The sequence below is a fragment of the Mixophyes fleayi genome, chromosome 11, assembly GCF_038048845.1.
Source record: "Mixophyes fleayi isolate aMixFle1 chromosome 11, aMixFle1.hap1, whole genome shotgun sequence".
Lineage (NCBI taxonomy): Eukaryota > Metazoa > Chordata > Amphibia > Anura > Limnodynastidae > Mixophyes > Mixophyes fleayi.
In genome coordinates this window covers 90,727,825-90,754,817 of record NC_134412.1, presented here as the reverse complement: position 1 = coordinate 90,754,817, position 26,993 = coordinate 90,727,825, and the positions used below count along the sequence as shown (strand labels likewise).

The 26,993-nt window shown below is 42.2% G+C and overlaps 1 long non-coding RNA gene across 1 annotated transcript in view; it reads right to left on the bottom strand.

The window, feature by feature from the left end:
- The window catches only part of LOC142107082 (uncharacterized), a 311,806-nt gene extending 287,158 nt beyond the window's left edge, over positions 1-24,648 (bottom strand). The window contains exon 1 of the long non-coding RNA XR_012679863.1: positions 24,571-24,648. This is a non-coding gene — a long non-coding RNA (uncharacterized LOC142107082). The remainder of the gene's footprint in view (positions 1-24,570) is intronic.
- Positions 24,649-26,993: the final 2,345 nt, after the last annotated feature.

The following is a 26,993-nucleotide window of genomic DNA, read 5'->3' as shown; positions in this document are numbered from 1 at the left end:
AGCCAGATTGCCACCTGACCTGACCACCTCACCTGAACGGTCAGGTGACCACAAAAGGTAAGTTGTTTTTTTTTACAGCATTTTTTTATTTTCATCCTGCCTTGGGCCCCTTGCCCGCTGGGCCCCAGGGCACCTGCCCATCGTGCCGTCGGAAAGATAGCTCTGCATGGATGCAATAGAGTACCGGTGAGTTTATCCAGCACCACTTAACCATGTCACCATGTAGTATACCTCACCCTCTGTCATCCTCCATCTCTCCCACTCTTGCTTCTTGCCCTCAGATCCCCTTACATTGGCTCACCCCCATGTGTCTGCCCCTTGCCCTTTAGATTGTAAGCTCTAGGGAGCAGGCCCTCTTCCCTCCTGTTCTCATTACCTATAACTTTCTCACCAGCTACACTGCGCACCTCCTCCTGGTGCTCTCTGCCCACTGACTCCACTCCTCAATTGTCTTTGCACCTCTTTCAGTGGCTCTAAACCTGTTAGTTGCACCCACGCTAATGGGCACAGGCTTCAGCTTGCTCTCAATATAACCCTTGCACCCCAGTAGCTGTGCTGAGAGTTGTAGTGTTATTTGTTTACTGTATTGTACTGTTATACCATGTACTGTCTTGTTGTTTGTTCTCTGTACGGCTGCTGCGGACCTCATGTGGCACCCTATAAAGTATAATAATAATAATAATAATAATAACAACAACTGTGTAATCGGGGGGTTTACAGAAAGAACTGAGCTGACGTTACATTACCCAAGGCCTCCTCTGAACATTCTGTACTAAATAAAACTTCATGCAAAATAAGTGACATTTATAACATACAAGAATTTACACTCATTTCCCTCTTTTTATACCAATAAATATTATCTTGCACAAATGCGATATCAATTAATCTTGTTCCGCTGTATATGTACTCGCTGTTGACTTTGACTTTCAGGTAATCTCCGTGTTTTATTTATCCTGGTAAGATTAAATATTACATTTTGGGGGATAATGGAGACATACATAAATTAGTCTCCAACTGACTTTTTAATCATTTGAGCTGCATTCATAATGCCAAACCGCATGTTCAGGATGAAGTGTAACTTACGCTTGTAAATTAATGGCAGGGACCAGTGAGCAATTTCGTTCTCAGCTTTTCCAATTTATATTCAGGTGAGTGGAAAAAATGAGATTATAGCCCATTTTTTTTTTTTTTTTCAAGGCGAAGCAAAATAATATGCATTATATCGGCGGCATTATAAATGCATGGGGAATTCACCAGAAGCGCGAGGGAGCATATAAACAGCGCAAAATTATTTAAAGTATAAATATGTGATTTGCAAGATGAATATCAATGACGCGAGTTGTGGCTGAGTACATAGATTACACAGGAACAGAGCTGTGAATGTACCAGCAAATATACTGTGTATAGAACAGCGCGATCTGCAGGTGGATTACGGGAAGAATTTATTTTCTGCAGAAATAGGTTACAAATAAATTAGGCCAACAACATTCCATAGCCCCTTGGCACTAGCAGAACAGTAGGGGGCAGGTCGTACCCCCCCCCCCCCCCCCCCCCCCCCCCCCCGTGAACCTTGCTGTGTGTGAGCTACTCAATTAACCCCTTCCTGCATCAGGAACAGTTTAACCTACTGCCAGTCAGCTGCAATCCACACGTGCTTTAAAAACTATTTACAAAAGCTAGTTTGCAAAGGTCTTTGTTGAAAATATAACCCATATCCTTTAAACATTTGCTAGACACATTTAAACCAAACTTGTCTACTTTTAAAGGCAGCTGTCCGGGAGGGGGTCTGTCTAGGGGGCGTGGCCACGCGTGTTGCCACAATGGCACGTTTAGCCCCACCCCCAGCCACTTCAACAACGGAAATGGCTGGATCCGGGAGGTTTGCCTGCAACTATGATTTAAACGCCCAGAAACGTTTCAGGTCCTTTCAGAGGGCTGTCTGTACCGAGCCCTCATCATCTTACTAACTTTTCTGTCAACTGATTTAAATGAAGTTTGAAATAGAGTGGGACATACTTCCCTACCTTTGCCTGGCTCCCTCCGGGAGATCACTGAAGAGGGGTGTGGGGGGAGGGCGTTTTGGCCCTACCCCCAGTGACATAATGCCTGTCAGACAGACATTACAGTTGCTTCTGATTGCACACACACACGTTATAGTTGTATACACAGCCATCAGCACTAGTGTTCGGAACTTAAACGAGCCCCCTAGTTGGAGCAAGAGATACGACAGAGAACCAGCGCACTTCTGTGTGCGCCTGAGTCTGACATGGACGTGGCTGTGCGGGAATGTCCTTAATGTATATTTCCCACTTGAATCCGCTCATTCCCCACCCTGTTCACTCTTCTAAATTGCAGCCTGCAGTAAGTGCCGTTTGCGCTAGAAGCTGACTTGGACGTAGCTGCGTTCTGATGCGTATCTTCCGGAACTGAGCCTGCACAGAGTGATTACGAATGATACGCACAAAACAGGCAGATACATTCCTTAATGAACTCTTTTAAAAGAAGTCCAAACAATAGATTCATCCTTTAAAGCAGAAGTCCAGCAACAATCTGTATTTTCCTTGAACACCTTTTCCCAAACAATGGCTGTCCAATAATGGTGACTCCTGTAATTTAGGAGATACCCCCACCGGAGCCTGCACTTCCCAAACAATGGCTGTCCAATAATGGTGACTCCTGTAATTTAGGAGATACCCCCACCGGAGCCTGCACTTCCCAAACAATGGCTGTCCAATAATGGTGACTCCTGTAATTTAGGAGATACCACCACCGGAGCCTGCACTTCCCAAACAATGGCTGTCCAAACTTTACGGATTCATAATGATATACTTTCCAGAGAATCTCATAATTAAAAATCAGGAAAAGGCAGAAAATGGCTGAGACACAGGGTAAAAATCTGCTTTTGTGGAGCTCTGCAGCTCAATCTCATTAGCGGCAAAATGCGTCGTGTTACTGACCAAAATGGACATAATTTGTGGTGGAGCAGACGTTAGCGCCTGCTGATAGAAAGAGATGGGGGATCTTGTGGAAGTGGCGCGCAGTCTTTTCAAAAGGACTTGGGGGTAAATGGGTCAAGCTGCGAGTTTCTGGCGGGTTTGCAAAGTGGAGATGTTGCCTATAGCAACCAATCAGATTCTAGCTATATAGGCAACATCTCCACTTTGCAAACCCATCGAAAAATCTCAGCTTGATACATTTACCCCTTGATGTTTTCACCCGCTCTGGGCTGGTGGATATCAGATCCTGTACTATACTTTTGATGTTACACATTTTGCATCATTAACTTGCACTTTGGTGGAGATGCACCTCTCTAGGGGCACTTTTTCCCAACGTAAAACCAAGTTTTGAACACACTTAAGTGACACATGTAATAATAGAGATTCGGATGTCCCATTGCTCTCATAATTAATTTAAGCCACAAATGTCCATAAACCGAGCAGCATGGTAAGAGAAGAACGTAAAAGTTTCACGTAACGAAAGTGGTGTTTGTAAAGTGGTCGGAGGGTGGATTTCTGACATCAAGTTTACACTTTTGCACCGTGCGACTCTGGAGCTTTTTTCTCCTCCCTGTAAACGTAGACATCTCTCTAGTTTTCAGAGCGGCCTCCTGAACATGGAGGATAGGTGCATCTGGGGGAGGACAATCTATTCACCCCGGTGCAAAACCAAAGAGATTTGTGCTGCACATCGACTACCCTTAGATCTTCAAGAGCCCTGGTAATGCAAGGTTTATATAGCCTAATATGAACGTAGTCCCACCCTTCTGTGACATATGTACATGAATCCTATGGACATTCCACACCTGCAGCAGATGAACAATAAACGCTCCCTGATTGGCTAGAAGCGCGGAGAGAATTGCATTCAGTTTAATAGCACGTTCTATTCAGTGCCAAGAGGCTGGTAAATGAACAGGCTTAATTGCTCTTTAAGTCTTTGACCTTGAGATCAATGGCCTGTTTTATCTTAAGCCCAGTCTGTTATGTCCATTCTGGTGCACATACTGCTGATATACAAATGCATAGAAACACTTGTGTAAAGACTTATACAAGGCTGGGTCTCCTGCAGAACCTTTTCGGGTTGGAGCACAGATATGCTGAAAGTCATATGCAGCCTTCTTGGGCGTAAGCAGAAGTCTCCTGTTAGGAACCCTTCCAGCCGGCACAACACAACCCGGAATCTACTCTGCCAGTCAGGTGTTCACTGGAGCCCCTGATGGTGGGGACAGACTGGGCCGCAGACTGACAGAGGGTCGTGAAGTGCGTACCAGCTGGGGAGAACCCAGGCAAGAGGAGTCAGGTCCACGCAGAGGTCAAGGGCCGGCAGCAGACAACGGTATCGATGAACAAGCTGAGGTCAGGGGTCACAGGCAAATAGCAGAACGGGTAAACAGGCCAAAGATCAGGGTCACAGGAAACACGAGCAAGGTCCAAATCAAAGCCAAGGGTCATACACGGGGAGTCAAATAGAGATATCAGGATACAGGACAGGAACTAGCAGGTCAGCAGACTGGAACACAGAAGCTATAACCATCAATGAGGCAGCAGACCTCATTGCCCTAAATACCAGTGGCCACCAATCAGAGCCTAGCTCTGAATTAGACACAGCCCCCAGCATAATTAATAGGCTGCATTAATTAGCCCACAGGCTAGAACATATGGTGAGCGATGCGCCCGGCTTCCTCTCATTGCCGGGACGCAGCGCCGAAGCGTCTTCTCGTTGCCCCGGCAACGGCCGGGTCAGGGCCGGAAGTGACGTTCCGGTCGCCATAGCGACGGCCGGGACGCAGGTGAGTGAGTCGCGGCGGCTGGGCACCGCCGCGGCTCGTAACATCTCCTACCCAGGAATAATGTACCTCCTATTTATAGTAGTGATGTTCACTGACCCCCATGTTCTGGTTTGGGTTTTGGCTTTGGATCTGGATTAACTTTGTGTTTTGGTTTTGGATCCTGATTTTTTCCCCCCTCCAAAATCCCTATTTTTATTTTTTTTTGCTAAAATCACATATTTTTGCTTTTTGTCCCCCCTACACTATTATTAACCTCAATAACACTAATTTCAAGTCATTTGCAGTCAATTTTGATCACCTCACAGGTCTCAATATTATTTTCATACAGTTTCAAACAAAGACTGCAGATTCAGAAGACCAAGCCTGCCAGACCTAGTATTTCTATTTCAGCAATGACAATAATAATGGAGCAATGGAGCTCTCCTGAATGTCACTGTAGACTGTGAAGAACACTGCTACTGCCCTCCTCTTTCTATTCTACCTATGACGCTGCCCAACTGCACTAGAGACTGCCAAGAACTGTGCTACCCCTTCTGTGTCCCTCTGTGAAATGGTGCTGGGTCACCGTGGAGGGCGGTACTTATAGAATCCAAAGTTTGCAAGATCCGATGACGTAACAATGACGTTTTGCCTCGTTCTCAATTCCGAGCTGGCTCGGTACTCGGATCTGCTAAGTTTGGGTGTGTTCAGTTCTCGGGGAACCGAGCCTGAGCATCTCTAAGTTATAGTGATTCAGTATGCTAGAAGTTGAGAGAGTGATGTTTTGATAGTAGCTAGGATAATCTGTGCACAGGTGCAACACAGGAAAGCTTAAAAAACACTAGTACACTAGTATGTTATAACTCAATGAACAACATTGTGTCTGAGGCCATAATACAAAGGGTATTATCTATGATTCCGCAGGTGCTTCATAGCTGATCTGTCTATATGCAAAAATAAACCCATGAAGAACAAGCTGTCATATATACAACCCCTTTAGTGATCCTGGGCCAAGTAGACAGGAAGTGATTGCCCCCCCCCATCCCAATTGGTTGCACATATTAGTCGTTGTGAGTGCTGTTTTCATAATGTAGGCACCCAACGCATTAAGTGGAGGCTGAATGTCTTTAGATGTGTGGAATCCTTTCTGAGTGTTGGAGGAGTCCAGCTCGGATCTCCTCTGATACCAGCGCTAATAGATTCAGTGTAACCTGGGTCTTACAGCAGCATGTGCGTAAACTTCTAAAGAAAAAATCAGATAACTCTAGAGCTAATAGTGTTAGTGTAGGAAGATTCAATAGACCCTCAATCTAAAGAGTCTCCCTAATTGATGGGAAAAAAATTGGAAGTAATAAACAATGTAACATGCATAGAACAAATTATTTTCTTTCTTAACCCCCTCCCCAGCTCCATAAAGCCACTTAAGTCATTGCTTGTGTCTCTCACGCATTTCGCATGAGTGTCACGTGCTAGTGTACAAATGTGTGATTGTCGCATAAAATGACTTAAGTACCAGCAGTAGTTGGGGAGGGGATTACTCAAACACACATACACCCACACACACACACACACACACACATACACACATACATACACTATAGTGTCAATTTTGTCAGAAGCCAATTAACCTACCGTATGTTTGCGGGAGGAAACCAGAACACATGTTAGAAACCCACACAAACATGGGGAGAACATATAAGCTCCACACAGATAGGGCCCAGGTCGGTATCAACATCATGACACTGGCGCTGTGAGGAAGCAATGCTAACCACTGTGCTGCCTGATCACAGAATACACTTAGTATGGGTAGTGACACTATAGTAAGACTGTGTGCCCGCAGGCTCTGATCATGTCATCTGGCAGTGCCTATCGTTTTGACTTGTATGAATAGATGTTTAATTCACAGAGATTTGAAAATAAGTGTTTTAATTCCATGCATACGGTTCCACAATAAAAAATAAATGTCAGCCTCTGTGTCCTCTCCCCTCAGTTATTTCTTCGAACATTCCGACCCCACAAAATTCTGTCACTCTAATTGATCAGCGCGCAGTATAACTAATGCTCAGATTACAAAACCATTCTTCTTTCTATCACAAGGATTGAATTTTTGGCAGTGGCTGCATTCTCCACGATGAAGGATTAACGTTTAACATAAATTACGCCAAGGCAATTGTTGCAACAATGGGAGCGTAGAGAACGGCCTGAGATGAATATTGAATCAAATAGGATTTAGGAAATGATATCGCCCACGTAAGGTGTGAATTATATGTACCCAATCTCTGCTGTGGTCAAGCGATCAAGGCTTATGTGTGTGAGACAATTCATTTGGCTGTATCTGTGGAGCTACTTGTACGGGTAACGTCAGTGATTCATCTGTAGACATTTATAGACTGTGAATCAGGTCTCTCTTCAGTCTTACGGCCTTACCTATCTACAACAACATAATTTGCTACAAGATAACAAGTATATTAAGCAAATCTATCAAAAGCACCTATAAGAGAATTAATGACAACTGAAATATTGTTCTCTGTGTTTTATGGTTGCCTAATTTTTCATTTATTTTTCCCGATGGAAGGGAAGGCATCGGTCACAGTGTCTGGTACCACTTCTCCTCTGTAATAGGATTTCCATGTACGTCGCAAATAACGCTTTATGGTCCCAATTAAACTGCCCACAGACGGCGTTACTGGAATATACAGTTTTTTAAGAACATTGCTTAAATTTAGTTTGTGCCTGGAATTAAGATGTGAAGATAAATCTGAGTGTCGGCATCAAAGTATAATCATTTATTTCATTTATTTTAAGGCTTCCCACATCTTCTACGAGCTTAGTCTAATCAATGGCTCAGTGTGAGTCTGCCTCTGCTAATTTACTAATCAAAATGTCAGGGAATAATATTTATGAAAGATAGAAGTAACATTTCTCCTGCTAAGAAATGTTACATATACACTATATGGACAAAAGTATTTGGCCATACCTGTTCATTAACAAATTGAAGTGTGTTATCAGACCCGTTGCCAGAGGTGCATAGAATCAAGCACCTGGCCATGCAGTCTCCATTTGCAAACATTTGTGATGCAAAATGGTTCGTTCTGAAGAGCTCAGTGACTTCAAGCGTGGTACTGTGATAGGATGCCACCTCTGCAATAAGAATGTTTGTGAAATTTCATCCCTGCTTTATATTCCACGGTTACCTGTAAGTGATATTATTAGAAAGTAGAAACGTTTAGGAACAACAGCAACTCAGCCACGAAGTGGAAGTCCACGTAAAATCACAGAGCGGGGTCAACGACTGCTAAGGCGCATGGTGCGTAAAAGTCGCCAATGTTCTGCTCATTCCATAGCTGAAGAGTTCCAAACTTCCACTGGCATTAATGTAAGCATAAAAACTGTGCGACGGGAGCTTAATGGAATGGGTTTCCATGGCCGAGCAGCTGCATGCAAGCCTCACATCACCAAGACCAATGCCAAGCATTGGATGGAGTGGTGTAAAGCACACCGACACTGGACTGTGGAGCAGTGGAAATGAATTCTGTGGAGTGATGAATCACGCTATTCTGTTTGGCAGTCACATGGGCGAGTCTGGGTTTGGCGGATGTCGTGAGAATGTTACCTGTCTGACTGCATTATGCCTACTGAGAACTTTGGTGGAAGAGGTACAATGGTATGGGCCTGTTTTTTAGGGTTTGGGCTAGGCCCCTTATCTCCAGTGAAGGGCAATCTTAATGCTTCAGCACACCAAGTCATTGGACAATGCTATGCTTCCAACTTTGTGGCAAGAGTTTTGGGAAGGCCATTTTCTATTCCAACATGACTGTGCCCCAGTGCACAAAGCAAGGACAACAAAGACATGGTTTGATGAGCTTGGTGTGGAAGAACCTGACTTGCCCACACAGAGCCCTGACCTCAACCCCATCGAAGACCTCTGGGATGAACTGGAACGGAGATTGCGAGCCAGGCCTTCTCGTCTAACATCAGTGCCTGACCTCATAAATTCTCTACAGAATGAATGGGCACAAATTCCCACAGAAACACTCCAACATCTTGTGGAAAGTCTTCCAAGAAGAGTGGAAGCTGTTATCACTACAAAAAGGGGACCAACTCCATATTAAAGTATAAGTATTTGAATACAATGTCATTACAGTTCCTGTTGTTGTAATGGTCAAGCATCCGAATACTTTTGGCTATATAGTGTGTGTGCATATATATATATATATATATATATATATATATATATATATACACAAGTTAACCCGTGCATGATACTCATGCATTCTAGTCAAATCAAGCTACTTAAGGTGTTAAAAAGGTTCTTGTCATGCACTTGGGCCTAGCCCAGGCCTCCTCAGGGGAAGAGCGTTACTTCCCGACGCAAGCGCCCTTTTTTAACGTGGTTTTGTCCACATGTCACCACCTCATCATTTTTCTCCCTCACCTCATCCTTCATCTTCATCGCCACATCCTTCATCAAGCTACTTAAGGTGTTAAAAACTCCCCACTGTCACCCCTGGCAACCACCAACCACTCCCAACTGTCACTTTCCCTTCAAGAAATATATAGGTCAGTGTATAACTCTGCCCAGCAGGTGGTGCTGCAGCTTGGTTTTTTTTTTTTCCACACACGCCACTAGGCATATATATAGTAGATATATATAAATAAAGTAAATCTTTCTGCAACATTAACATAATGTACTCGATTGAATGGTAACTGTTGATCCGTTGGATAACATAATGAATTTCACCTAACCTTACTAAGATGGTTTATGAGCAGTGACAAAAGCAGGGGACAGGTTGCCCTATAGGTGAATGGTCTTAGGGAGACCCTGTCCTACTGCCGTTCTCCATATTATGAAGCTCAAAGCAGGAGCTCTGTTGTTCGACATCTCTGAAACGCCAGCGCATGGCCCCGCTTCTTCACTGCTCATGTGCAGCGCCTCCTTAAACCCAAGCATGCTCCTAGGCCCCAGATCTGTTTGGTAGGTGGAATTGGACCTGCTATCTTGGACAAAAATATATTTTTTGTAGCCCAGGAGATCTGGGGGTAAATGTATCAAGCTACATTAGAATGCACTCAATAAATGACAGCTAGAATTTGATTGGTTGCTATAGGCAACATCTAAACTTTTTAAACCCGTTGGAAACTCGCAGCTTGATACATTTACCCCTTAATGTTTCCTGCGGTTCTTACCAGGCTTACCGTGTTCAGCTGACTCTGAACAAGCTGTGTATGCAACCAATGTGTAATGAGAGCCTGTAGATTTTACATAATTCTCTTTATATATAACCCGATTTTCAAGTGCAGAGTTTCCATCAGCTATGTTAGATCAATCCAATTTCAATACTTCCAATTCGATTTTAACCGCGGCTGAACAGAAACTCTGTTCAGACCTCTTTAAAATCCTACTTAGTTGACAGAGAGCATAGATGAGCTAAGAGATTTGGGGTTCTTGAAGGTTTCCCTATAATGATGGGACTGCAAGATGACGAAGCCCTCTCTCTCTCACTCTCCGGGTGGCGAAGTCTGAAACTTCTATTGATCATTTACATATGCAAATAAAAAATGTCTGGTTTGGATGTAGAAAACAGATCTACAGTCCTTTCATTCCCCCTTTTCCTGCACTGAAAATGACACATTATATCCGGCGCCTGTAAATTGGTATATCAACAAAAGGATGGTGCGAAAGGTTAATTTCAATAGGCTTATCATCTGAAACCATTCGAACATTCTGAACCCTCAATTCTCATAGCAGCTCCTCTGGTACGGAAGAATTAACTTGCTCAGCTGGCATCAGCCACATTTACTGAGAGTATTGTAAGGTCTGTTCATCGTTAAGGAGGAACTCTCCAACGATTGTTGCCAGTAACAGGAAAGACATCAAGGCCTGGCTGTCACTTGCTCATATGCAATTATTATATTTGCAATTATATGCAGATGGAGGGGGCTTAAGTTTCCCTTCTGCAGTAAAGCTGCCATAGAACCCATTCATTGTAATAAAAAAGCGTGAAAAAAATGTATATCTAATTGGTGCTAACTAATGGGCTAGCTGATCGTGTTGCTTCAATAAAGGCTGCTCCATCAGTACAGTGTATAAACATATATTTCAGTTCCTGCCTCAGACATAACATAGGTTAGGCCTTTCATTATTTGTGAACCATTGGCCATATTGTGACATATTAGCAGAAATCTATTATCAGGGCTGTTATATTTAATAGGTGTTAGCGGCGGTGGTGGTAGATGTTAAACCACAAGAAGCTTTTAGACTTAACCAATTTGTTGGTTTTATTTCAGAACTTGTTGTAACAGATATATATATATATATAGTTGCTCACAGTTGATACTGACTGCAATAGACAGGCAGTAAGCTTATGCAGTTAATGTACTTAACACTGTTATTGTACATTAATATATGCAGATGGTAGTAAGCTTATATTGTGGGCAATGTCAGTGAGCAGGTTGTTCACATATATTTTTGTGCCTCTGATCACTTTATAGATCTATATATAAGTTTACACAAAAAGGATGCAGCTCCAGTTATAACATTTTTACAGTTCAACTGTCACAGGAAGAACCTGCTGAGAGCCGAAATTTGTGTCTGTGGACAGCTGGAGGCTGCCACTATATCACAGAGTACATAACTACCAAGATGGGAGACAGAGCGTAGCGCTCCATATTAACAAAATCCAGTTGAAATGAATATAGATAAGTACTTTGTTACTGCTTTTACCACTAACTACATATACCACTCATCACTAACATTCCAAGCATCCGGCTGGAGGAACCACATTACGAGCCTAATAAGCTGTTGTTTATATATCGCATTTCCACAATACTTCCTCAGTTGTGACCATAAGTATGTACATACACGCAGACGCTCCTTCACCTCCTTGTTTGGCTGGGGGAGGGGGGGGGGGGTTAAACTTAATTTTACACATAAGATAAAATTGAGGAAAAGCCTGTGTGCGAGGTCACTGAAAATGATTCGCCATAATTAATATTTTAAGCTAATTACTACAACTTTAGTGGGCATCCTCTGAAGTGGGTAACATTGTACACAGAGCTTCAGAGATGTTGAGGGTATGTCTGGGCATTCTGGGACCAATGGTGCATCAAGGCCTGAAATTGCTAGATTAGCACTAAATCCCTTGTGTCCACACCCTAGTCTGATGTCACATTGCTTGTGTAAAGTCCGGTGAAGTCAACAATGCACTAAAATTTGTATCTGCTTGGCTGCTATGGGTTACGGTACTTTAAGCTGCTGGCTGCTATGGGTTACAGTACTTTGAGCTGCTGGCACACTGCTATCACATAAGCCTTTTCTGAAGCACAAAAGATAGCAGTGTGAGGGCAAAGCCACGCGGTTTTCACCTGCAGTAAAATTGTTAGAAGAGACCTGTCATTTTCTTCCATCTTTTCTTTATCTGTTAAACTGTCTGTAATCGCCCCCGTTGGCTCTGGATACCAATTTCTGTTCCAGTTATACATCTCCCATTCTGTCTCTCTCTCTCTCTTCGTTTTTGGCTACTGCCTGTATTTTGTGACGCCAACGGGCAACTTTTTCTTTTTTTCTTGCCTCCAAATCAGAGCAGCATAATAAATCTGCTAATACCTCTTTGTCCCCTGCGGTTAAATCCACTATTTGAAAAACCAAAACCTTTTCATTCGGGGAAATGGTTTGTCACAATTAGAGTTTGGATAATTAATATAACAGATGTCTCTTAAAATGTCAGAATAACAGCACTATCCCAGGTGCCTACCTGCCAAGATCTCCAAGATTTGGCAGTCAACTGTCTCCAGGCAATTCCTGGCTTATTTCAGCACTAAGGAGACAACAATTCATTTTTTGAAACATGACCGAAATGGAAACTAGATACATCTGACAATTAACAGTGTAATGTTAAGCTTGTTCTGACATCGGTTCTGGCACAAAAGTATTTTTTTATACGTTAGAATTACCTTTTACTCATTACACAGGATTCTTCCCTCTTTCTCTATCCCACCAACAAAACTCCACCCTCTGCAACAATGTAAAGGGAGCTATATAAGTAAAGAATTTTAAGGTATTATTGTGTGTTTGAATGTTGTATAACTGATGGAATGTCCCTAGAAATACCTGGAAGGTACCAGAGGCAAGCCCATTAAAAGAAGAGGTCAACGTCTGGTTGACGCCCTTTTCTTACTCAACATGCTACCAAAACTCTTATCCATTCTCTCATCATCTCCCGCCTTGACTATTGCAATCTCCTGCTATCTGACATTCCTGACACCCATATCCATCATAAATGCTGCTGCAAGACTGATCTTCCTCTGCACCACTTTGCAAATCTCTACACTGGCTCCATGTGTCCTCCAGAATCAAATTCAAATTACTCACCCTTATCTACAAAACCCTCAACAACACTACCCCTGCATACATCTCAAATCTCATATAAAAATACTCTTCCTCCCGCCCTCTTAGATCTACCTCTGACCTGCGCCTTGTCTCGTCTCTGGTGACCACCTCTCACTTCCATCTACAAGACTTCTCCCGTGCTGCTCCCCACTTATGGAATTCCCTACCACGCTCAGACTCCCACAGCCTTCAAATCTTTAGAAGCTCTTTGAAAACACATCTCTTTTTTAGAGGTGACCTTATCCTAGACAACACTATTCACACTAATACACCCTCACAACTGTCCCAATCTCCACTTTAAGCCACACTCGCTCCTCTTGTTTCAGCTGTGTCCTCTTCCACTTAGAATGTAAGCTCTCTAATGAGCAGGGTCCTTCATTCCCTTTGTTTTCATGTCTGCATTTATTTAGTTTACTTAGTATGTCCCTGTTTTATGTATGTACTGTTTTCCCTACTGTTCGGCACTGCGGAGCACTGTGACGCCTTACAAATCTACCATAATAAAAATAATAATCATAGCGGAAGGCGTCATGTTTTACCCTTTTATAATTAACCTTTTCTTGAGCGTGTCTCTAGTGTGTAATCTCTATTGTATCAGGCACAGGGCCGTGTCCATGGCTGTGCGATAGGGGACACCGACAAGGGCACAACACTGAAGCTGGGCGCAGTTTATGATTAGTTTAGGTTCATTTGGCTGAAGTTGAGGGCTAGGGGTGGCGGCAGCGTTCCTTCTTCCCCCAGGTGCTAAAATTTGAAGTTACGGTTTTGATCAGGAATCAGACGAATGACGCGGGGAAGAATGCGGTTCGGAACTGAGAGCGTGAATCGCCTGATGTTAGTGATGAGATAGCGCGGAGGAGGCTGCACTGATTGGTCCCACTTCCAGTTAGTTGCCCACGACGACCAGCAAAAAGCTTGATGATAGTTAGGTTTTTACATTCCAATACTTGTAAGTTGACGCATAAACAATGTGCATGGGGGGAAGATGGAATTATTAGAAAAATCGAAGAAAAAGGAAGATTATGAAAAATACCATGGTAAAGATTAGTGTAGTTAGTCCAAGAGTGCTTGAACATTTAATGTTTCTATTTTATCAGACTGTTGAAATTGTAGGATCATTGGCACCATACAGATTGTGCAGCTGTCAGTGCATACTGTGGGGTGTACTATTGTCCCAGATAATACACATGCAATATTTCAGTTATTATGTCCTTTCTAACTCGTGCTAATAGAAAAGCCAACTGCAAAACTGTCTTCTTCATAGACATAAAGCAGCGTAACACATAGAAAGCTGACGCAGAGATTAAACAACAGGATCAAAACTAGTTACACTAGTTAAAAGCTATAATAATGGAGCATGGATGACTAATTGGTTGGAGAAACGGCTGCTGACAGCAGCCAAGTGTTCAACAGTGTACAATCTATTAATAAACCACAACAAATGTGGAGTTGAAGTGCATATTACATTTTTCCATTTTTTTATGCAGACATCTCTCTCTGTGTGATTCTGTCCTGCTTAGCACATAAGGCTTGCACTATCTGCCAAGGTGTTAACTCTTATCCCTCCTGATAGGAATACTTCTTTCTATCACGTTCCTAGAGATTCCTGTAATTGGTCATTACTTTCTGAGGGATGTGCACATCTTTGGAGCACTTTATACAGAAAATGTATGTATGCAAAAAAAAATAAAAAGTACTTAAAAGTCATGTAGAAATTTATAAATAGAAATATAACACATAATAATAATAATAATAGAAACAGTATTCTACCTTTATGACGTAAGACACAAATGAGGGCCCTCATTGAAATATATACACCTGCAAAACAAGGTCTTGTATTTTCATGTGACACAATATCAGGCACACAAGGGCACCTTGTTCGCTTTCAGTAAGCAATGCCTTCATCACCCATCACTCACTGATGTAGGCTCACTGAACATCGGCACCCAGGTACTCCCATCGGAGGGGCAATACTAGACTTTAGGGGTAGATTGATTAAGCCTTCTAAAAAGGAAAGGCAAAGTGGAGGTGTTGCCAATAGCAACCAATCAGATTCTAGCTGTCATTTATCTAGTACATTCTAGTACATGATATCTAGAATCTGAATGGTTGCTATGGGCAACGCCTCAACTTTTCCTTTTTTAGAAGATTTAGTAAATCTACTCCCTATGACTCTACAAACATTGTTTGTGCTGCAGGCCCAGAGTTTTGCAGCTTTGTATAGGAGCCGCTGTATTTGAAGCATTTGGGATAAATTCCGAGTCCTCTTCTCCTTTTTCCCTCCGCTGTTTGCTGCAGAGATCCAAGAGCAGAAAGATTGCAATTACTTCATTCGTGCAATGAATTTTTAATTAATCAGTGTATAAAATAACATAAAAAAAAAAAATCTAAGCAGAACGGATGGCTCAATTAAACCTGCTAAGAGCGCGTGTTTGATTTAAAAATGCCATCTGTAATTTAAATGTCAGAATCGGGGACGGTTATTAAAGCACTCCCAGATTACTGCTACTCATTTCACTGTCTAGAAACAACACTGGGAAAGACTGCAAATGGTCCTTGTAATACGCCAATGGCAGACAATTAATAATCTTAATATTTGTGTCTTAACTCCACATGAGTGTTGAAACCTTGACCGACTAACAAGATCTAACCTGGATTTATGGCCAATGGTCTAATGCGGCATTTATCTCATTGACAGCTATAAAGATACATACTAATAAGGGTGTCCTTCTCAGCTGTCTAAGTGAACGTCTTTTGTGTAGCTTAAAGCTCTGCTCACTGACTATGATTATCTGTTCAGAAAACAACCGGTGTGTAGTGAGGAGCAGAGGTGCGCAGACTGTGGTGGTACTTGGTTGTCCAATCTTATAAGAGAGCCTTGTAGAGGAAGGCACATAGTGGAGGCGAAACAAGATAGGAATAACTACTACACAGCTTGATTTTCTCTATATAATTATTTCCTTTACATTTTTCCACATTACAATTGATACAATTTTTGCACTTATTTCATTATTTCATCATTATCATCATCATCATCACCATCATCACCATCATCATCGCATCATATTCATCATCACCTTCATCAGCATTAACATCACCATCATCCTCGTTATCATCACCATCATCATCATTACCACCATCATTAACATCACCACCATCATCATCATCGCATCATAATCATCATCACCATCATCAGCATTAACATCACCATCATCCTCGTTATCATCATCACCACCATCATTAACATCACTATCATTATCATCATCACCACCATTATCATCATAATTAACATCACCATTATCATCAACATCACCACCATCATCATTAACATCATCACCATCATCATCACCACCATCATCACCATCATCATCATCACCATCATCATCACCACCATCATCATCATCACTATCATCACCATCAACATCACCATCAACGTCATCATCATCATCACCATTATCACCATCATCACCATCAACGTCATCATCACCATCAACGTCATCATCATCATCACCATCATCACCATTATCACCATCATCAACGTCATCATCATCATCATCACCATCAACGTCATCATCAATGTCATCACCATCATCATCACTTTTTGTCACATTTTAACCTCCATTGATGAGATGGTTTCTGTACAAGGTTTAAACTACATTTCAATGATACTTAATGCGTAGATACCAGTGTAGAATTTACAATCAATGAAGATGTTTTGCCATATTTACAAATATTCATGCATTGGAAAGAAAATTAAGGAGTACCTCATTCATTTTATTGTGCTACATATATACAGATGAGATCACGTCGGTCAGGACAAGCATTGACAATTGTATCTTTTCTGTATTCTTTGTGTATCGTTTGTTATGATTTTATCGGCAATGAATTTGATTCTTGTTACTACTTTATACCAGTTCATGTTTTGTCTGTTTTATACACAATGTGAGTTTTACTGCTCTATAATAACATTTTGTTTCTCTTTATATATATTGTATTATTTGTAGGAGGTTGAGAAAATACTTTAAGTATCTCAGTGTTTCTGTGGCTTAGAAGCTCAGGGACAATTGGCTTTTACTTTATGAAGCAAGGTGTATTTGTATCTCTTTTTTATGTTACAGTAAAAAATTTTGAAACTTTACCTCTTCTATAAACTTGCAGCATCTGGTGTGTTTTTCAGCCCTTTTTTACTTTTTGCATTTATTATTCGTAGCTCTTTTTATTTGACCTTTTGTTTTCACAGATCTGCAGAACATTTCTCTGTTCCAACTAGATCTTTTGTGCTTTACGTGCCCTTTAATGACTAATTCAATGAAAATTATTCTTTTGCAAACACTTTAAGATTCACCTATAGGCTACACCAGTGATATCAAACTGATACACTTCAGGGGCCACAAAAGAGGCCATCTAGCCTTCAGAACGGTTGCACTTAATCTCATTAATAAATTACAACAATACATTTAATCAAAGAAAGAGACACCCATCTGTAATAACACATCAGCAGGCATTTTACACAAGTGTTACAAGTTATAACAAACACCGCTGACAATAGTGCAGGAAAGAGCTGAGGGCCACAGCAGAAGACTCGGAGGACCACCTGTTTTGAATTAGGTATAAATAAGAATGATTACATGTGGAAGTGCTCAAGGAGATTGACTAATAATTGCCATGGGGCTAGATTTACTAAACTGGGGGTTTGAAAAAGTGGAGATGTTGCCCATAGCAACCAGTCAGATTCTAGCTGTCATTTTGTAGAATGTACTAAATAAATGAAAACTAGAATGATTGGTTGCTATAGGCAACATTTCCACTTTTTCAAACCCGCAGTTTAGCAAATATACCCCCTAGGATCCTCCAAGCATAAAAGTAAGGTTTATTTTTTATTTTTATTTTTTTATTCAATTTAATTTAAAAATGTTTGGCATGAAAATCCTTAAAAACAAATGTATCCGCTATTATTTGTGTCTCCTAATTGTAAATAATATGGGTACATGATTCTGGGTATTGGGCCTATTGTTTGATTTCGGTGAACTTAAAAAACTGTTACTTTACTCTGTCTCAAAAATATATTCACAGATTTACATTGGAAACTAGTTACTATGTGTGGACACTCTAGGGCCTGTTTATCAACCTATAATCCCCCGTAAACTGCAAGTTTTGGAAGATTAAAGCATAAAAATAGCAACAAGGTTTATTTATTCATTTATAATCTCCGATATCTGCTGCAGTCCTAGCTTCTAAAATTTCAAGTCCAGTCCCCATAGGTGTCTATGGGGACACCTATTTTGCCCTAATTATCAAGCTTCGAAAGTAGGATCTTGATCCTGGTAGGTAATGCCATCTGAAGATGGTGACAGCCATAATAGCCTATGGGGAGAGCCGTGCAGGAGAGGGATCAGCGGATCCCTCCCTGGCAGGCTTTGGCATCTCCCCATTGCAAATTCATCCATGCCCAAGAAACCTGTAGATAAAGTGATCACAATTGTGATCAATGTACTATAGATTTTTTTGCTGGAACAGGCTCCTATCAGAACCTCTGTCCCAGCTAATAAATTTTAATAAATTGCCACGTTAATTACTTTATTATCATTGCATTAAAAAATTAAAAGTAACGTGAACAATTTAAGCTTGGGGGGAGATTTAATTCCCGTCGATGTGGCGCGTGGACATCAGCACGCTGCGCGCTTTGCCGCCAAATATGGTAGGGACCTCCGCTCTTTTATCTGCCCACCTCTATGGGATATGAGACAAAATGAACGGAGATTCCTGCCATAACATCGGCTCGATGTATTCCCGGGGAATTTCCGGAGACACCTTACACCGAATTCACTCTCCGATTTTGTATCATATAACATTTTCTAATGACAAACTGTTACCTTTGATGATATAGTAACATTAACATTAACTGCTTCCACTAAGGACATTTCTTATCACTATCCCTCTAAATGGATTTTGGAGTACTCTGTTGACCAATGACTTGTATCTCATCTTTTGAAATCTATAAATTACATTATATTGTTGAGCTGTTTCTATGAAATTTGAGTTTTTGTTAAAAAAAAAGCAGTCCAGACTTGCAGTTAAGCACATTCTAACAGACCTATTAAACCCACACTGAGCCGGACTGACGTTAGTGTTGGAGTGAGACATATTATGATAGGTTCTGAGAAAACTGCACAACGCAAACTGCAATTGCTTTTTTTTTTTTCACGATATCCAATTTCACCCAATGCTCACATAAATCTATCCGAGCTGCCGGTGACTGGCTGCCAGCGTAATGTAACTCTGACGATAAAATGGCAGGTATGGAGAGAACATGAAACTCCGGGCTATTAAATGAAGGACCATTTTCTATTCTGACAACTTTTAGATGTTCTAGGACCAAGAAACATTTTTTTTAAAAACGTGGGGAGAGCAACTATAAGGCAGATAAACTGAGCACCTGAATAGTTATCCATCAAGAAAAAGCCACATTAGATGGCAGACACACGCCCCTTATCACCCATATTCTCACAATCCAAGGCGGCTGCTGGAGATCCTGATGTTTGGAGGCTGTAAATCTGCTGTCATCGCTGGAGCTGTGTAACGTACACACACTGGTAACGCCATCAAAACAACAGGTGACCCAAATTGTACAGAGATCGGGGCACTAACATCTACCATGAACTCTAGGTTCATTGTGAGTCTTTGTATTAAGATGTGTCTATTATCAAATGTATATCCTATTGGATTAAACAAAAAGGGAGCAATCTATAAAATAAATCTTTTCTGCCCACCCCCCCTCCAATCTGGTGGCCCTAATCGTCTGAGCAGCTCAGGGCTGGTGAGAGGGTACTTGGTGGCATATGTGCCCATCCCTTCAGGTGCTCTCGTTCAGGCTCTGCAGGGCACGGCAAAGGTAGGAGGGGTGGTTGTTGTCGGTCGTGTCCTTTACACAAGACATCATTATCATCATAACTGCATTTTGTTGCACCAACCCTCCTGTACCCACTAGAAATACACCTCCTTATCTGTGGCTGTGCCCATGTCTAATTATGTCACAATTATGTGTACACTCCCGTACTGTACTCAGCTATCACCTGGCCGCCCACATTTCGCATCTCCAGGTGTTAGGAGACACAGTACTTATTATTATTAAGTGGAGGATGCAACTAAGTATAATAGTTCTGTGATTTAAGCTTTGTCATAGTTACCAGCTTTACTCTGGACTGTTTGTGGCAAAAGTCTCTCCCATGGTGTTGGCGAATCAAACTGACAGATAAAGTGACTGGCCGACTTGACTGACTAACTGACAGAATGACTGGCTGCTTGACTGACAGACTAACTGACTGCTTGACTGACTGACTGACTAACTAACAGACTAACTGACAAAATGACTGTCTGCTTGATTGACTGACATACTGACTAGCTGCTTGACTGACTGACTAAGTGACAGAATGACTGGATGCTTGACTAACTTACTGTAATGGAGTGATGTGATCCTTGTGCTATACTAGATTTGCGCTGGCTGGCCAGTGGTGCGGAGTCTAATGCATCCCCTGGTGTTCACCAAGTACCGCCTTAAGGGCAGCACGTGGCTCAGTGGTTAAAACTTCTGCCTCACAGCACTGGAGTCATGAGTTTGATTCCCGACCATGGCCTTTCTTGTGTGGAGGTTGTATGTTCTCCCCGTGTTTGCGTGGGTTTCCTCCCACACTCCAAAAACATACTGGTAGGTTAATTGGCTGCTAACAAATTGACCCTAGTCTGTCTGTATGTGTGTATGTTAGGGAATTTAGACTGTAAGCTCCAATGGGGCAGGGACTGATGGGAGTGAGTTCTCTGGACGGCGCTGCAGAATTAGTGGCGCTATATAAATAAATGGTGATGATGATGATGATCTCTTTTTATGCAAATCACATCTGGGGCGGCAGCCCGGGAGAAATACTTGAGATGCAAATAGTCTTGCCATAAGATGTGGAGTTTTATATGTAGAATAGGTAAACCGAGCTGAGGTTAACTGAGAAGTTAAGCAAAATTGTGATCTAGATAGAAACAAAGTGCACCCTGACGTTTATCTGTGGGTCATCGCATTGGGATTTTCAGTAGTCTATGTTTATATCTATACCAGATCCAAACAATAAGACACAGGCAAAAGCTCTATAGGCAAGGCAGATACAGGAAAGAACATATCTACAAGGAAGGAGGTATGCCCTAAAATCCAAACTACTAGTGAATAAGTTGCCTTTCTCCTTAAGATGTGCCTTCAGCTACTCAGATGCTCCAGGACTAAGCATGGGGAAATCTAACCTACACCGAGGCAAGCTAGAGTAACAGGACCAGCACCAAAGAGGAAGTGTAAGCTAAAGTAGCAGGGCCAGCACCAATGAGGAAGTGTAAGCTAGAGTAGCAGGACCAGGACCAAAGAGGAAGTGTAAGCTAGAATAGTAGGACCAGCACCAAAGAGGAAGTGTAAGCTAGAGTAGCAGGACCAGCTCCAAAGAGGAAGTGTAAGTTATTGTAGCAGGACCAGCACCAAACAGGTAGTGTAAGCTAGAGTAGCAGGACCAGCTCCAAAGAGGAAGTGTAAGTTATTGTAGCAGGACCAGCTCCAAAGAGGAAGTGTAAGTTATTGTAGCAGGACCAGCACCAAACAGATAGTGTAAGCTAGAGTAGCAGGACCAGCTCCAAAGAGGAAGTGTAAGTTATTGTAGCAGGACCAGCTCCAAAGAGGAAGTGTAAGTTATTGTAGCAGGACCAGCACCAAACAGATAGTGTAAGCTAGAGTAGCAGGACCAGCACCAAAGAGGAAGTGTATCCAGCAGGATAGGATAACAGGATGCTCAGACAGGACAGATAACACAAAATAAAAAAAGGAATACAATGCACTGGTACACTAGACAGACTGAACTGCAATAGATTATGGATGAGGGAAAGAAACAAATGAGAAACTTAATCCAATTGTGAATCAACAACAAGCCAGAAACATGGATTAAGCTGCAAAACCAGCCTCCAGGCTTCTGCAAGCCTGGCGGCTACTGGGAATAGCCTGTACCTGGCCTTGCTAACAGACCACAAGATAGACAGGACCGCACCGAAATACTCAGAGGTCCTGCGTTCTATCCCAGGCAGATTTTTAAAAAAATTAGTTATTGTCAGCGTTATCCTAACTATTGCAAATCTTATGTATCTGATAAAATGAATGTATGAGTTATTTCGATTGAAGTATTTAAACTTGCTTCAGGTAACATTGACATGCAGATAAAATCAAAGGCACTCAACTCTCGGGTAAGGAGCCTGACATGTAACAAATGCAGATTCTTAAATCACACCCAATTAACATTTGACCCATAGGGTATTTATATTGCCATGCATTTAATACCCTGGGGACTATATATATTGGTGTAAAACAGACCAAATCATTTTTAGATTTAAATAGATTTAAAATCAGACACTATTTACCCCAAATAATACACAGTCTTGTAATAAAGACAGTAGCATTTACCTCAATAAACTGCATATCTCAATTAAATATATTAACAACATCAACATACTTTATAAAAGTGGTAAAACTAGTAAGTCATAGTATTAGGGATTCTTATATGCAAACATAATACTTGTTTTAAGCAGAAAAGTGGCACAGATCTTAAACGTCCCAAGAGAAAAAACAGCCGGGCCAAGATCCTAACGTCTAACATAGATCATGCTTCAAACTGCTGGAGAGAGGAGCCGGCAAATGTAAGTCAGGGAACCCTCGAAAGTTTCCTTGATCTTGTCCAATACACCTACAGCTCACTAATGTATTCAAACATGTGCTCCAAAAAGTATTTAATTTGAAAAATAAAACAAAGTGGGTACCTTTTACACACCCATCTGATAGTAATTTTTTTTAGCTATCCTAGAAACCATTATCTCCTTTTCAAAAGCTTTTTGGTTGGCAAAAAAAATGTCTGCCAGACACAGACACAGGCACATAGCTCTCAGCAAGTCATGTGACGGCAGAAAGGGTAGAAGGAGGATGTCACAATGCAGACAGAGCTCAGAGGGGCATTCCAAAACATTGTTGCTCACTGCATCATGTGCCATGTGACTGTGGTTGCCATGGTAGTCCAGAATCATAAATCATTAATAGCAGCCTGAAGAAAGAAAACAAGGGAAAATGGTAAATACCGACATTCTTCTTATAGCCTGCCACAGTGATTTATGCTAAAAAAAACAACACACCTGAGTAAGGGATTAAAGACTCTATACTACCTCAAAATTATTTTTACCATTTATGTATGCTATTCCAATGTAAGGACTTCTAATTGTTCATACCGATGGATGAAAACGTAACTGACTGTCAGTAAATTTGCAGACGATTGACATTAGCGCAATTTCTCCTTCATGTTTTTTATTTACATTTTCCATTTTCCTCTCAAGCACATGTCCAGTTTGCATTGAACAACTGTTTTATAGTAAATCAGCATTTAACATCTTTTAACAGCATTTAACATACTAACATCTATTTATCCTAATTAGCCTCTAAATATAATGCGATAAACCTTGCCTCTTATATTTTGCTTGTGATAACAATCAGAAAACAATATTTTAAGGAACAGAAAGAAATCAGTAAGCTCTCTGCTGCAAATCTAGATGCCACGCACGACTTCTAGCAGCCCAGCTGAGCTAACAACTTCTTTGTCAGCAAATAATGACCTCAATGTCAAACAGATAATCAGTCTTGATTAGCGATAATGCTGCAATTGTGAGTGACAAGCTCTTTTCCATCTTGTGGAAACTTTGAGGACAAATAATTGACGGTAACTACGGTAACTAGATGAGCTCGTTTCAGGTCACCCGCTAGTAACTGCTGCGCTTCTCTGAAAGGTTAAGGACGCAAATGTAATTTACTTCCACTTGACCATGTGGAATTGAGTCTGAAAAGCTTGTGGCGGTTGTACATTGTGGGCATAGTTGATGAAAGTAGATTTTAAAGTTCATGTTCCAATTTTAAGGTAAAAGCATAAAATGAATAAGCTACAGGGATGAAAATCGTACTAAATTATACAGGACAGGTTGCAAGATGTGGCGCATGCAAGCAGGGCTGCCAAGAGGAATTCAGGGCCCCGGTACAACAAATTTATGGGGCCCCCCTTATAGTGGAGCAAGCAAAATTTTTCAGCGGTATGATCTCACAATTGGGGGCGTGGCACTTCGCCAATGGGGCGTGGCTAGCACAATAAAATCACTAGGTCCTGAATTCCGCGGAGCGTGACATTTGTACAAGCACTCCTGACTTTCAGGACATCTAGCACCCTTGTGTAGTATAGGAAGAATGCAGTGTGTACAGAAAGAGTTCAGTCTTGGCCTGCGCCCACTGGGCTCACCAAACACTCACCAAACATTGGCATTGTTCCTACTAGAATCACAATATTTCACACACTATGCTGCTCTGTCCTACCTGTTCTTCTCACTTTTACCACATGTGGCTGCTGGTTTCTTTAGTTGCGGCTTGTCTGGATCCCGGAGTGTTGGAGGACCTATTTGGAAAAAAAATGGCTACATTTAGAAAATTACAGCCAGCCCCACCGTTAAATCAATAACATCCATGATTAATAATTAGGCCTTCCTCCAGCCCCAACATTAAAATAGTATTCCCATTACCCCGCAAACAAAATAGCAGCCATTTATTAGCCACCATCTACCTCACACACACTACATTGCCAAATGCTCCCTGTGCCATCACACACACATTACTGTGCCCCTTTATCATCACCACGCTATGCCCCCTTATGATCACACTGCGCCCTCCATGCTGCCTTTGCCCCTTTATTTAATCCCCTATGCCATGCTGCTTGTCCCTCGTTTTTTAACCCCTCTGTGCCATGCTGCTTGTCCCTCTTTTCTTGAACCCCCTGTGCCATGCTGCTATTGTTCCTCCTTTCTTTAACCCCCTGTGCCATGCTGCTTATCCCTCCTTTATTTAACCCCCTGTGCCATGCTGCTTGTCTTGTCCCTCTTTTCTTTAACCCCTCTGTGCCATGCTGCTTGTCCCTCTTTATTTAACCCCTCTGTGTCATGCTGCTTGTCTTGTCCCTCCTTTCTTTAACCCCTCTGTGTCATGCTGCTTGTCTTGTCCCTCCTTTCTTTAACCCCTCTGTGTCATGCTGCTATTGTCCCTCCTTTCTTTAACCCCTCTGTGCCATGCTGCTATTGTCCCTCCTTTCTTTAACCCCTGTCATGCTGCTATTGTCCCTCTTTTTTTAACCCCTCTGTGTCATGCTGCTATCGTCCCTCTTTTTTTAACCCCTCTGTGTCATGCTGCTTGTCTTGTCCCTCCTTTCTTTAACCCCTCTGTGTCATGCTGTTATTGTCCCTTTTTTAACCCCTCTGTGTCATGCTGCTATTGTCCCTCTTTTTTTAACCCCTCTGTGTCATGCTGTATTGTCCCTCTTTTTTTAACCCCCCTGTGTCATGCTGCTATTGTCCCTTTTTTAACCCCCTGTGTCATGCTGCTATTGTCCCTCTTTTTTTAACCCCCCTGTGTCATGCTGCTATTGTCCCTTTTTTAACCCCCCTATGTCATGCTGCTATTGCCCCCCCCTGTTTTCCTCCCTTCACTTACCTTTACTTCTCTCTTCCTCCCTGTCTTCTCTGCTGCTCTGTGCTCCACTGCTCCAGACTGACTGAATGCTGGGCGTGACATGATGATGTCACACTCAGCATTCAGTCAGTCTGGAGTAATGGAGCACAGAACAGCAGTGAGGAGGGACGCCGGCGCCGCAATCTCGTGAGTATGTTTTTGGGTTTTTTTAACTACCCTGCTCCTCCCACCGACGACCTCCCCCCCCCCTCCCCCCCCGAAAAAAAAAAAAAAGAAAAAATAAATAAATTTTGTTTTGAAAAAAAAAAATAATAAAAAAATTGTCGGCGCTAGGGCCCGGGCCCGGGTAATTAGTACCCGCTCCCCCCCCCTCTCGGCGGCCCTGCATACAAGGGGATTTTTTTAATCAACTAAAACCTCTGAGATGTCCTCACAGTCTCTTTATGTAGAGAAACTAGCTTACTATACATCATGTTCCTTTCATTAAACATACTGACGTATGCATCGGATTTGTCTATGGCACAGGGTTAGGCCTGACTCAGGAGTGAGATAGATAATGTACAATGATCCGGTCTGGATTATCTCAAGCTACAGTGTTGCCAAAGTTAGCGACTAATGACTCTTACTGAACTAAAAAACGAAACAAATCATCGATGGTATATAACATGGGTTGGGTACGAGTTTCCGCCGGAAGAAATACCAATACTTATCCTGCCGGTATTTCTACAATCGGCAATATGACTTATCATCGTATAACATGGAGAACACAAGTCGTGGCTGGATGGTGTAACACACCGCTCACCCACGGATGCCACCCAGTAACCTGAATATCATTCATTCCTCATTCCCTGCTTCTTCCCCGGCTGTCAGGCCAGTAATCAGCTCTGTACACGCGCAGGTGATCATCCCACCTGTGTTCACCTGTCCCGCTCATCCATTGGTTACCTCTCATTTATAAGGCTCCTCCCCGCACCTCTCAGTGCTGGTTCTTCTCAGACTCCTGGCCTGGAAGCAGCTCATACACTCTGCTGCTGCAATCATCTATTACCTGCTCCACTCATTAGTGGTAACTCCTGCAGTTTATCACTACCATCTTTCCAAGTGTGCTGCTGCAAATCACCTATTTATTGCTCCACTCGTTATTGGTCACTTCCAGGGGCGGGCTGGCCCGGGTGGCAGGGGGGCATCGGTCCCCCGAGCCGCTCATCTTTTGAGCTGTTAGGGCCGGCCGGAAAGGCGGGCCGGCCGCTAGTCGATTGCAAAATCTAATGATTTTGACC